General features: G+C 35.8%; 1 pseudogene; it reads right to left on the bottom strand.

Moving 5' to 3' along the window:
* Positions 1-1,853: 1,853 nt before the first annotated feature.
* On the bottom strand, positions 1,854-4,560 carry LOC150035230 (uncharacterized; annotated as a pseudogene).
* Between the last annotated feature and the right edge of the window lie 10,662 nt (positions 4,561-15,222).

The raw sequence follows: 15,222 nt of genomic DNA, 5'->3' as shown, positions 1-15,222 counted from the left end.
AATAGTCCACAATATTAAAGTATTGCAATATCTATAAAAACTAAGGTATAATAGCCACAATAATAAACTAAGTCACAACTACATTATTACACTTGACAGATTTTTAAGTCAAAACTAGGGGCACAATCCTTGATTCTAGAAGAATGTCTTATTTATTTTGGAGAAGTTTTCTTCTGGTCTTTTGCATTCTTTTCGTTCTTTGCATCCTTTTGTTCTTTTGCAATCTTCTGGTCATTTGAATTCTCCAACATCTTCTTTGACAATTTAGGCTGTTTTTTCGGTCTAACATTTTCAGCATTGATTGTTGTATTTTCCTTTTCTTGAATAACCTGAAATGTCAATACTTAATTATAAGTTTATAAATATATATTAAGTTTATAAGTCATAAAACAATATAGGAAATGTGACAATTGTTATACCTTCACTTTTTTTACTTTGTCGTGCACCATTTTTTACCTTTATTTCATGTCCATTGTCTTCTTTCTCATTGTTTTCAATATTTCATTGTTTTCAAAAAAATTGTAGAAGTTGTCAATATACTTTTTTCATGATATAGTCTATCATTGAAAAAAATTAAAGAACCAGATGTTGTTACTGGTGGACTTCAATAAAAAATGACAATATTCTGTAGTGATAGAAACCTATTATTGATAGACTTTAATGACTAGTACACTTGAAGTCTAAAAAAACACACTAGCAATAACCTACTATTGAATTAGATGGTACCTATTTTCCCTCAGCAATAGTGGTTTCTTCTATTTCCTTTTCTTTATCAGGATTTTTTTCAAGTTTATGTAGATATTAGTATACCAATAAAAAAAAATGAAAATGTTTTCAGTAAACTTTATATAATCTATCATTGGAAAAAAAAGAAAAGAGTAAAAGAATTAGAAAGCTTCAATACTTTTACCTCTTTCTCCTTGGCATAAGTAGTTGCATATTCAACTACTTTCTCAATATTAGTATCAACATCAACATCTATCATTTCTAAACTCAATGATGGAGGATGATTTTTTTCCAAGGACTCCTAAGATCATCTTTCACTTTGACATCTATGTGGGACCTTCTGCTTTACAATTTCTTTTAGAGAATGTAACAAACTGAGAATCTCCTTTTGTCCCTTTTTAAGATCTTCAAAATCTTCTTTGTGTTGCCTTTCTAGACCTTCAATATCATCTTGTAAAGAAGATATTCTTTCTCCAATTTTTTTGATCTTTTTCTGCAACATATTCTTCTTCCTCCAATCTTTTCTTCTCCATCTCCAGAAATTTTTTGAAGTACTCTGATGACATTTTTTCTTCTGATGCAACAATAGAAACTATAGAGAGCTGAAAACATAATATTTAATTAGTACTTTATACACAATACATTCTTTTTATGAGATTTGAAATATTTAGATAATCAAAGGTATGAGTTATCAGTGACATAGTTTAATGAGATCATATCAATTATATGGGCTTATTACTAATAGACCCCATTACTGATAGACTAATATAATTGTTATGGTCTATATATCTGTGAAATATGTTGTAATATTGATCATCATTGATAAACTATGAAACTGATAGACTCATTCCATACAATTATTTGAGTGTTTCAATAGATATAATACTTCTATCATTAATATTTTTCTATCACTGATAGACCAATATCATTGATAGACTTGTATCAAAATCACTGATGGAAGAATTAGAAACTTATATTTCATTCCAAGAAGACGTTGTTTTTACAATCTTGCCAATCTGGTTGTTTTGTTATTTCCTAATTCAAGATTCTTGAAAAATCATTTTGTATTCTTTTTGCAAATCTCTCAGAAATTTTAGGAAGTATTTTATATGCCTAATAAGCTAAAGCTATGGGAAAGCCTGCAGGTAGGCAGTTAGTTTTGATTTAATCTTAATAGATTTCTTAAAAAACTCTACGGTAAGACTATAAGACACTCTTCCCCATGGATAATTCCTAAACTTCTCCTCACCATTCAAGATCTTAATATGCTTCCAATCCACACAATTATGAGGTTTTTTTGGAATCAACAAGTTTTTCAACAAATGAAGATTGGCAAGTTTTGCCATTTTTCTTTCATCATTGTAGTGACTAGAAATAGTTAAATGCACTCTTCAGATTTTCTCTAGTGATGCTAGTATCATTGCTAAAAAAGTGCTTGTCTAATTTCTGAATCATTTTCTTTAGTTTCATCTAAAACATCTTCAACAAAATATTCATCACAATTTGATCCAGTAATCAAATAAAAATCTCTCAACCCAAACTCTACAATATTACATTCAATGTTGAAAAGAAGAACATTGTTATCAGTAGAGACACATTGTCTTCTAATCAAATGTGCTAGAAATTGTAAAGGTACTTTGGACATTTTTAAACTTAGTAAATACCCAAATGGTCCTTCCTTAAACAAAGATAGACATGTAGAATCTAAGCCATTAATGATATGGTCTATCACTTCTAGTTTGACATAAACTGTAACTTTTAAAATAGAATTCCAGTTTTTGTTAGGGATTCTTTTGCCTATTTAGACATATATATATATATACACATATATACGCCACAAGTATTCTAAAGTACAACTTAGAAATAGATATATACTAAATATATAGTGAATACCTTCTCTTTTTTCACCTTTCATTTTCTTGATGATTCTTCAAGTTATAAGTTCTTTTTGCCTCCCCCCCCCCAATTTTTCGTTCGTTTTACATAATTGTTTTTCTCTTATTAATCTGTTAAAGTAGTAATAAACACTTTAGTCAACAAACTAAAAACTTCAAGTTTCTCAGAGTTGATAACTGATAGACTTTAAGTAGTGAAGTCTCTCAGGGACTTGAAATGGTGAAGTCTAATAATGATAACCCTATAAGTGATAGACTCCACCACTTCAAGTCTACCAGTGATAGAAACTTATCACAGATAGACTCTAATCAGCAACATATTTGAAGTTTAAAAGCACGCTAGCAATAGTCTATCAACTAAACAACAACTAAACAGAAATGAAATTACAATTTTTCAACAACTAAACAGAAATGAAACTACAATTTTTCTTACTTTTCATGAAAAATAAATAAAACATGCTTCAAGTCTATCAGTGATAGAAATCGATCAATAGCAGACTCTAATCAACAACAATAAAGAAATAAATAAATAAATAGTAGTGAAATTATGCATTTACTTTTAATAACAGACTCTAATCAACAAAAAAAAAAAAAAAAAATTGAAATTATGCATTTACTTATATTGCATGAAAATAAATTCAACATCTATTAAGTATATCAGTGATAGAAACTTATCACTGATAGACTCTAATTAACAACACCAAAGAAAAAAACAATGAAGCTATGCATTTACTTACCTTTCATGAAAACAAAAAACAAATTCAACATTCTTTAAGTTTATTAGTGACAGAGTTCTATCACCGATAGACCCCAAGAAAAAACACATTTGAAGTTTAAAGTACACAAACAACAATCAAACAACAAAAAAGAAAAAAAAATAGTCATGAAACTACACTTTTTCTTACCTTTCAATGTGATTTTGCGGCCGATTTCAATGTTATTTTACAAGTATTGATTAATCCTCCTCTTCGATATTTGATGGATGAATGGAAACAGAAATAGATGCCCTGAAAGAAGATTGTCGTCGATATCATATAGAAGTTATTGAACTCCCTCCAAAGTGTTCTATTAATTGGGTAAATTTATACTTAGGTTCTTTTTTGCTAATAAAAATAACCCTAAGTCTAAGTGGTTTATCCAAGTATAACACTAATAAATGGATTTAAACTTACGATGTCTAGGTGATAAACCGTTTTATTACCTTACATCGCTCACGTATGCTTATAAAACTGGTTAACAACGCTCCATAATTCGGCGATAATCCTTAAGTAGGAGATGTTCCGTAAACGCCAACTTAAGTACCCCGAGCCTTCGACAAGATTATATACCGGTTGAGTTTGTTACCTGAGTTTTACAAGTTTAACGACCTATTTTAACTATTAAAACGAGTGGTTAACCTACGTGAGCATGCAACTATTCACTATTATAGATTTTAAACATCTAACCTAATTTTATAACAGCTTACAAAATTTTAGACATGCTAAATATCCACAACATAAATCAAAGGCATTTAATATTTAATATAACACTTATATTAAATACAAGAAACCCTAAACATGCATACTATGCATTATAACATTTTATAACATACTTTCAGTGCATGTAACATGCTTCCTATGGTGGGATTTTAAATCTACATGGCATATTGTATGCACATACAAGATTTATTTAATTATAACATACATAAAATGCATAAATAATTAAATACAAACTGATATGGTTTTAGTTTTGGCATAAAAAGGCAAACAAAAGCCTAATTATTACAAAACAGCTTCAAAATCGCTTCTGAACCGCTCAAACCGAACCCAAACAGCTTTAACCGAACCTGAAAAGTTTGAACTGGACCAGAAAAGTCTACATCGAACCAGCCAATAACCTTTTGAGGCTGAACCGGACAGGACCTCAAGAAAATCGATCGAACCGGCTGCTCTCGCTCCATGCTCGAAATCTCGCTAAGGCTCATCGTGTAACACTGATGACTATCATCTAGCGCGATCGTTTAGTGTTTGCCTGTTCATGTAACGCCATCGTATATAGCTTGACCAAGCTACACGATCGTGTAATGTCTTCCATCGATCGTATAGTGTCATCGTTTAATGCTGGACAATGCTGCACGATCGACTAGTGTCTAACACTATCGTGCAGTGCCATCGTCTAATGTCGGACAAAACTACACGATCTTTTAGTGCCATTGTACAAGGCCTCTTTTTGATCCTTTTGCGTGCGCACAAAGCTACACGATCGTGTAGTGCTATCGCATATTACATCTTCACATTGTCTAGCTGCCGCGCAATGCTACACGATTGTGTAGTGCTATCGGATAGCACTTATACGCATCATTTAGCACCCGCAAGTATACGATCGTCTAGCGCACAACACTTCAACGACTAACACCCATAGCTACACGATCGTCTAGCTTTTCTTCACATCGTTTAGTGCCTAGCTAAACGATCATCTAGCATTTAAACCTCAATGACGATATTTGAACAGAGGTTGAAAAACGGAAATCTGCAACTCGACCTTTTTCACTTGTTTCTTTAATTACATCTTGCTTTCAACTCTAATGACTTCAAATAAATTACAAACTCTTGAGAACACATATAAGCTCATCAAACAAGAGCCAATTACAAATTTAATCAAGAAATCAAAGAGAAATTAAATGGCAAAACAAAAAAACCATATCACTGCACCATGTTCATATAACTCATGAAAAATACCCACCACACTCGAATTCATTAATTTTAGCAGAAACTAAAGCATACTCTTGTAGAAACAAATGGGCTTTAAGTCATACCTTTGTAGAACTTCTTCAAAGCTTGATTCTAGCTGCAGATTTCTCCAAATCTTATTGTAGACCACCTCGAGATCTTCCCCACTATTCTCTTGGAGCTCTAGATTGAGTTGTGGGACACAAAATAAGCTTTAATGAAGGAAACTTGGAGAAGATCTCACAGTAGCTACCCACTTGAAGAACACCTTCTTCATCACGAATTTTTCAGCAAAAATTCTATCGATTGCATGCATCAATTTCACTCCAATCTTCTCAATATATTGCAGACTATCATGCAAAGAAGATGGCTGCATAAGATGCAGCTCATGCTTGGAGTTATTGATGCCAAAGAGAGTGGGTTTGTGTGGGCTACTTTGAAGGTAAATGGAAAATCCAACAAATCCAATTTGTGTTTTTTTTAACTTTTCTATTTTTACAAAATTGATTTAAAAAATCAAATTGATTTATAAAATTGAAAATATTATTAATTTTACAAAATTAATATCATGAATTAATTTTTCTAATAAAATTAATAAATAATTATTTAAACAATTTAAATAATTCTAATTAATTTAATATCAAATATGAAATTAATTTTACACAAACCCACCTTCATATATTTAAATCATATTCAAATATTAATTCTCCAATTCCGTTCAATTCTTAAAATTAAACGTGTAATTGTATCTCATATAATTACTAATTCCTTTAATTCTAATTTGAACGTTTCAAATTAACTTATCACGCAACTCTAAAGCTAATCCATTTACGAGCTAGTAGGGGGACCTTGCGGACCTACAGATCATGGGCTCTAACGATATGAGATTAATTGGTTAAACTCATTAGACCGAATTAAACCCCATTCGTTAATTAATGAGTCACTGAACTAAAGCCCATAGTTGAACTTGAATGAAATCAGATATGAGATTTCCATGAGCAGTGGAAGAACGATAATTCCAAATTACAATCATGAATGAACATATATTTACAGTCGACTTCAAACAAGCGGTTATACAATTAAAATGCAAAAATTACAGCATGAACAAATCAAATGAAAAAGAAAGAAACTCTACGAACATTTGAAGCCTCGTCCCCACGCTCCGTTGCACGATCGCTCGAACAACAGGGACCACGAACGCTTCATCTACACGACTACAACATAGCAACGAACACAGCACAAACACTTCGCACTCGTCCTCAACGATCTCCTCGTCCGCAAAGTCCTCCGCAATAGAACGAACGACCTCTAAAAAACCTTGACGGTGTCGAGTTGAGTCTGACACCACCAACAAGGCTACCTTAGTATTCTCGATGTGAGAATCAAAAGGGTGGGCTCTGTTTGGACTTGATATGAGGCAGACAGAGGAGGAAATACCGATCGTGTACACGTTAAGTGGGAGATGGCGGAGACCTATCATATAGGTCGACGCCCAATCGTTTAGATAAAGCTAAGCGATCGTCTAGCAAAAGCTATGTGATCGTTTAACCCATCGCTTAGCTCAGTCTGTCGCCTACAAACTCTACACGATCGTTTACTTTGGACCAGCGATTGTCTAGTAAATTATGTGATCGTTTAGTAAATACTGTACGATCGTTTAGTTCGCCACTGTACGATCGTTTAGATAGCCCAGCCATCGTTTAGTAAATCTGTATTTACTTGATGACTACGTGAGTTTCTTTTTGCACGGAGAGAAAACTCAAAACTTTTTGCAATCCTTTTTTTTAAAAAAAAAATTCTTTTTAAAATAGGAAAACCATTTTCCTTTTAAACTCACGATTACCATGATTCAATAACCACCCACTACTTTGGTTATTTAAAAGAAAAAGAATTAATTATCCAATAATTAATATTATTATAAACATAAATGATAACCAACTTATCATACTATGTTTATAACCTATAAACCATAGTTCTTTTTCTATTCCATGGTATTTAATGTAAATCTCATTTACATCAATCCTCCACTAGATGTATCTCATACCTGAAACCGATTATGTCATATATAATCAAAATACCTCTTATCAATTTGAATATTTCAAATCAACACCAAGAACTAATCTTCAACTGAATCCATTGAGCTACCAAAGGGACCTCATGGACTTGTAGCTCGAAGCTCCAACGGTACGTGAATAACTGATTAAACTCTTTAGTCATGGGATCCACCATCCGTTAACTTCCAGGCACTCCACTAAAGACTGACAGCTGAACTCTCATTACCGTAGATATATTATGTGTCCATCTTAACCAATGAGCAGTGCGACAACCCTTCACAGATCGCTCGTAAGTACAGCTGGACCAATAACCGTTATGGCCCTATTGTTACATCTGTCTCCTTAAGTACTACTGATCTCTCTAATGAACATAAGTCATAGTCCTACTATGACTAAGTATTCTCTTCCAAAGAGAAGCTATGACCACTATGTTCAAGCCTCAGAATCAGCCCTTAAAGGATCAATCTCTCTACTTATCCTGCTTCGAGAAAGAAGTGATTTCCATTTCGTGGATTGAGTTCCCAACTCCTAGATCAGACAAGTCCCCAAAAAGGTAGGCATGTTGAGTTGGTAATCTGGCCACTCACACCCATACTAATCAAAGGACCGTCTTCAATGGCAAGAGTTTTCAAAACACGCAGGATTGAGGTCGTGTCACCTATGGTCGTTTAGGTGAGATGTAAGTCTCTAGTATCAACAACATTATATAAAGAGTCTAGTCATCTCATGGTTCAGGTCTTATATAAACTCTTTGTATTGGACACCCTTGCTCGCACGTTTCCACATGAATGGTCAGGATCTACCATCTGTAGTAGTTTACAACACTTGCAAACCTCTACAAAGCGGGTCGTATAAATAGTGTCACCAGGGTTAGGTATCCCACCTTAATCTTTATACTATAGACCTATTTAGGTTATCACTTAAGGCATGATCCACTTGTATATCACATATACATGCTTAAGTTCACAAAAGATAACCAAGGAGCTTTGTTTATTGGATATGAGTAAATGCCAGAATTAAATAACACTTATTTTATTCATTGAACAATGTGTATCTTTACAAATCAACGAGACTCCGGGAGAATTAGGACACCAATCCCAATAATCTATCATTTGTCTTAATGACTCGGGAGACTAATGTACAATAAATATAAAAAAGTACAATATACAATAAACTAGGGCATACCTCAGTATCATCTCCCACTTGCCCTAGACAAGATGCCGCATATCCCGCAGACCCAGACTATCTAGGTGACCCTCAAACACTTTAGCCGTGAGGTCCTTTGTAAAGGGATCAACAACGTTGTATCCAATAAGGATCAGATCCTTATCTTAATAGACAAGCATGTAGTCCCTTGTTCTCCGAAGATACTTGAGGATCGTCTTAACCGCCGTCCAGTGATCAAATCCTAGATTGGACTGATACTAACTGACAATCCCTACTGTATAACAAATGTCAGGTCTGGTACACAACATTGCATACATCAAGCTTCAATCCATCTCATTTCCTCCACCTCTTGAGGTGTCTTAGGACATTGATCCTTAGACAGAACCATTCCATGCCTGAAGGGTAACAAACCCCTCTTGGAATCCTGCATCCTATACCTGATCAACATTTGATCAATGTACGATGCCTGAGATAGGGCTAACCGTTTGTTTTTGCGATCTCGAATGATTTGGATCCCGAGAACATACTGTGCCCATCAAAATCTTTCATTTGGAACTAGGTAGCTAGACAACTCTTAATGTCAGTCAAATACCCTACATCATTCCCAATGAGTAGGATATCATCCACATATAGTACTAGGAAAGCTACTGAGCTGTTGATGATCTTCTTGTAAACACAAGGCTCATCAACGTTCTAATCAAAGCCAAATGACTTGAAAGTAGTGTCAAATTTGATGTTTCAATATCTAGATGCTTGTTTCAGCCTATAAATGGACCTATTAAGCTTGCAAACTCTTCGCTCTTGATCCCAACTATGAACCCTTCTGGTTGAGTCATATAGATGGTATTCTCAAGATTACCATTAAGAAAGGCAGTCTTGACGTCCATTTGCCATATTTCATAATCATAAAATGTGGCTATGGACAGGAGAATCATGGTAGACGTTAGCATGACAACAGGTGAGAAAGTTTCCTCATAGTCAACTCCCTCAACTTGGGTATAACCCTTTTCCATGAGTCTAGCCTTAAAGGTTTGTATCTTTCCATCTAGACCTCTCTTTCGCTTAAAGATCCATTTACACCCACTAGGTCTAACCCCATCAGGTGGATCAACAATCTCCCAGACATTATTGAAGTACATAGACTCCATTTCCTGGTTCATGGCCTTAACCCATTCATCTTTGTCAACATCCTCCATTGCTTTCTTAAAAGGCAATGGATCCTCAACCCCATCATTCATAATGACGTTTTGAGCTTCAGTCAAACCCATGTAGCGATCCGGTGAGTTCATAACCCTCTCACTACGTCGAGGCAGTCTCAACTCTTGAGCTGGTTGACTAGAAGTTCCGACCTTAATAACTCTTGTTGATCTTTCGGCCTGTTCAACAACTCTTGTTGAACCCTCATCAGTCTCAGTCTCAGTAGAGATCTCACGTAAAATGAGCTTACTTCGTGGCTTATAATCTCTCATGTGATCTTCTTCTAAGAAGATAGCATTTGTGGAAACAAACACTTTGTTCTTACTCAGATCATAGAAGTATCCACCTCTCGTTTCCTTGAGGTAGACTACAAAGAGTCACCTTCGAATGCGGTTCCAACTTTTTTGGGTTAGTTGCTAGCACATGTGCCGGACAATCTCAAATCCTGAAGTGGCGTAAACTACCTTTATGACCTTTCTATAACTCAAAAGATATTTTAGAAACACTACCTTTACGATCTCTCCATAACTCAAAAGGTGTTTCAGAAATACTTTTCGAGGGAATGTTGTTCAGGATACAACATGCAGTCTGCACTGCATAACTCCAAAATGAGTCTGAAAAATGAGCATAACTCATCATAGACCGAACCATGTCCAACAAGGTCCTATTTCACCGTTCTGATACACCATTCTACTGAGGTGTTCCAAGGGTCGAAAGTTGGGACACAATCCAATGCTCTATCATATAGTTCTGGAGTTGGAGGTCCATATACTCCCCGCCACGATTAGATCGTAGTGTTTTTATCTTCTTACCTAACAAGTTTTCAACTTCAGCCTTATACTTCTTGAACTTGTCAAGGGCTTCAGACTTTCGTTGCATTAGGAAGAGATACCCAAACCTTGAATAATCATCTATGAAAGAGATGAAATATTCATACCCACCTCGAGCTCTAACATTCATTAGACCATAGAGGTTTGAATGTACAAGCTCCAAGGCTTCCTTGGCTCTGTAACCTTTTCCAGTAAAAGGTCGTTTGGTCATCTTGCCTTCGAGGCATGATTCACATACCGGCAAGGAGTTTTCTTCTAAACGCTGTAGAAGTCCACTTTGCACCAACTTCTCAATCCTGTTGAGGTTGATGTGACCTAACCTAAAATGCCAAAGATGAGCATTTTCTTTTGGAGAAACCTTTGGTCTTTTAGCTGTTGTTGCCATACTAAACATTTCAGTGTTAAACAAGGCTTTTATGACTAACGACCTTAGTACATATAAATTATTTTCCATTGAACCATAACCAATCTCCATTCCATTCTTGAAAATAAATACTTTATTCTAAAAAAAAGGAGACGATGTAGCCTTATTCAATGAGACAAGAAATCGAGATTAAGTTCCTCTTAATATGAGGAACTACAAAAACATTATCCAGTAACAGATAACGTTTCTTGTCAACAAATAACTTCAGCCTACCTACAACAACAGCTGAAATAACCTCACCAGTATCGACTCGAAGAGTCATCTCTTCTTGTGGCAACGTTTGCCAGGAACTGAATCCTTGGTAAGAGAAACTGACTTGATTGGTAGCACCTGAATCGAGGATCCAAGCTGAATCATCATTCTCTACCAGACATGTCTTCGAGACCAATAAATCATATTTACTTTCTTGTCTCCTCTTTTGGAGAGTAGTGGGATGGAGGTCGTTTGCCATGAAAGTCGTTTCACATGATTCTTTCTTCTGTAAGTAATCGGTCATTTTAAAAGCTTTAAATGGAAATACTGACGAGTTGTTGAAAGGAAAAACACATTGACCTACGTTAGGTTTTAAGCAAATACCCATTGTAAATCAAAACAACATCCAATAAGGCTTTAGCAAAACTAACATGAACCTCGTGTGACATCTAGTTTCGCAATGATGCTTCAAAGGTTTAGGATAAAAACCGCCAAAGGGAGGTCAGTTATCCCTCCTCTGAATTGAGAAGTTCTCAACCAGTCATTAATACTAGAACAACTCTTGTTCCTATAACGACAAGTCATCATAGATTTGGCCAAGAGATCATTAACTTACTTAACAATCTCCCATAAGTGTGACCCGCCATTTTAAGCCCTAGAGGTCTGTCCCAAAAGGCCAATCCGAAGGGAAAAATTCTGATTGTGGTAAAATCTAAAGCGACCCTATCCATATATGGAGTTCACCTTGATATTGACCAACTGCACAAAACCCATTCGAAGGAGGACGCTCTGAAGGCGACATGAGGGCGTACAGAATGATCTCATGGTGTGAACCAATGACAGAGACCATAAGACGTGTTGACACACACCTTTCACCAACTCTCTCCGTCCACCTTGATATTGACTCATGCAAATACCATCCGAAGGAGGATGCATCCTAGGCATCTCGAGACCAAGCATGAATCTCACGGTGTGAACATACAGGGAGAAACATGAATGGAATTATAGACATATCAGATACGCCTCTTTCTCCCATTGAGCATCTTATAACCTATGGTTTAGCTTACTTAGAAAAAACACGGTTAAGGATTTTAACTAAGTGAATTTTAGGTTTTCCCAAGAGTAACATTTACCTTGGATAGTTGAACAACTTTTGATCATCATCCATTAAACTATTTAATAGAGTCTTTGACCAAAACGTCGCATGCTTGTTGAAAATCTATCTAATTCACCTTTCCAGGTAGGTTCCTAATAATGGGTAGAAATACACGTTATTATAGCTCAAATAAGTAAAACAATGAGAGAATGCGACCATTGCACGTCATGTCCAAAAGTGCTAAACTGAGGAAATTGCAATCGCATGCGCCCATTGTATAAAAGTAGCTAATTTACTTATTTTGTGCAGGAAAAATACATTGGCACAAATAAAATTGCGATCCAAGGAATTAGGCATCCACACGCTTGAAATATTGCGATCATATGCGATTGTAAGAAGCTTCTTAAAGAGGTGGTCGGATAAAGACTGCGCATCAAGGTGACAACATAATAAATCATGATGTGATGGAAAGCTGATGATGGTTGAATCCGAATTTAGTTGATAAGCCGTTAAAGCCATATTGTAGCAAGTACACTTAAGTTTCGGTGACCATTAATCGGCACATCAGAGCAAGAGATTTAATGATCGCTCAGCATTGCAATCATTAGAGAGAAAGACTACTTCACCTTGAGCTATATAAATACCGAAGGCCACCATTGTAAATGGGTTAACAAATCATATAAGTCATAGATCATATACAAGTTAGAGAATCGTTAGTCCGTTCATGTACATACTCATACTTAGATTTAGAGGACAGAGACGAGCTAGGAGATGAAGAAGCTGAGAGATCATTCCCGGACAGTTCGAGAGACTGCCAGAAAGTGCTACAAAAGGGAGAGAGGGCCAACACTTTCGAGAGCAAGAATATTCATCTGGACAGAGTTGGAGTGAAAAAGACAGTGTAAAAGGCTACGGGAAGCAAGACATTGCTCACGCGGCTTCTTATCTCTAAATTCCATTTGTTATTTTGTATTCAACACTTTAATTTTTAGAAAATGGAAATCTCATTTCAATCTATGTTCAATCTCTCCACACTTCGCATGAGTAGTTAAATTTCTGAATGGGTTCAGAAGTACTTAGCTAGCATGACCTAAGATTTACATTTTATGCGATCATCTTATCTTATGTTTGCGTCATTCACCCTTTAGAAATACTTGAGAGAGTAGTCTAAAGATAGAATCTAGACTTGAGAGAGTCAGATTATAATCTAGGCTTGAGAGAGTCATATTAGAATCACATAAGCAAGAAATAGAAACTTAGACAAGTTCTATCGCTACTTACACATCGCATGCACCCTAGAAATAAGATATGATTATATGTGGTCACTGATGCATTATTGTTATGCGATGAAATAATGGTAAGAATGCGACGGTGGAAATGCATTGTGCATGTAAGTTTTCTCAGTAAGATCCAAGTATAAATCCTACTGAGTTGCTTGGTAAGCCTAGGGTCGAACTCAGGGACTAAGGAAAACAGTATGCGATGGTAATTTTTAGAACGCATGTGATGTATGCGATGATGTCTATAGGACCTACATTTAAGCCTCTATTCTAGTCTATACAATGACAAATGACAAACACATACACAAGGCGACCACATACTATCCTAACCTATCTCTAGGGTACATGCGATGCGTGTTGACAAACAGAGTTTATCTCTAAGTCTCTATCTCTTGCATATGCAGATCTAATCTCGCTCTCTCGAGTCTAGATTCTAACCTAGCTCTCTCAATTCTTAGGTTCTTTCTTTAGACTCTCTCCCGAGTAGCTCTAAAGGGTGATGGGCGCAACATAAGACAAAATGATCGCATGCAATAAAGATCCTAGGTCATGTTGGCTAAGTACTTCTCAATCTATTCGACAAATTTAGTTACTTATGCATATTTTAAGAGAGTGAACAGATGTAGAAATGCAAGTTCCATTATATATATATAATCAAAGTATAGAATGACAATGGAAATAAGAATAAAGAGTCTGGTAGCAATTTCTTGCTTCCCAAGGCTTTGACACTGTTATTCTCTACTCTTCTCAAAAGATATTATTCCTCTTGCAAGAGTCGGCCCTCTCTCTGTTTTTCCACGCTCTCTAGCACTCTCTCGAGTTGACCAGGACGATCTTCCGGCGTCTTTTCCCTTCTCTCGCTTCCGCCTTCTAAATATAAAAAAACTAAGAACAAAGTTAAGTATCGTCTATATAGTGAACTATAAAACTGGACTAACTTTTTTAATGAAGGTGGTCTTCGGTATTTATAGAGCTTCAGGGTGAAAAGCTTCTTCTCTCTTATGATTTCATTGATGGGATGACATTAATTCTCTGTCTGATGCACCAAATAATTGTCACCGAAAAGTTCAATGTACTTGCTACAGTATGTCGTTAACAGCTTGTCAACTTAATTTGGAATCGACCGTCATCAGCTTTCTGTCCCATCGTGATTTATTAAGCTTTCACCCAGATACGCCCACCTTGATGCGTGGGCTCTATGCGGCCACTTTCTTGAGCAGATTTTTGCGAGCGCAAACGATCGCATAACCTTGTGGTCGCAATCTCTTTACGCGCTCGGACGTTAATTTCTTCGGATCGCATTTCTGCCTTGTGTCAACGTATTTTCTGGACAAAAATACATAAGTTAGCTATTTTAATGTGATGGACGCATGTGATCGCAATGTTATGAACTTAATGCTTTTGGATGCAATATTGTATATTTTTACCATCGCAATCCTGCATTGTTTTATAACTTTATACTGTAATAACGTGCATTTCTGCCCGTTGTCACACCCCCAAAGTAACTGTTGCATATTTACTCAGTAATCCTTGTGTTCAACCCTGGACTTACCAAGAAACCTAGCGAAGCTTATACTTGGGTCTTGTTAGGGAAACTTGCATGTTCACCGCATAAAATATCACCGCAAACTCACATCATAATCACATCACAAT

Source organism: Benincasa hispida, chromosome 7 (assembly GCF_027475165.1).
Source record: "Benincasa hispida cultivar pf3 chromosome 7, pf3_genome.v1.1, whole genome shotgun sequence".
NCBI classification, from domain to species: Eukaryota; Viridiplantae; Streptophyta; class Magnoliopsida; order Cucurbitales; family Cucurbitaceae; genus Benincasa; species Benincasa hispida.
Note: the sequence above shows the minus strand (reverse complement) of the source record. Positions and strands in the feature narration are given on the sequence as shown.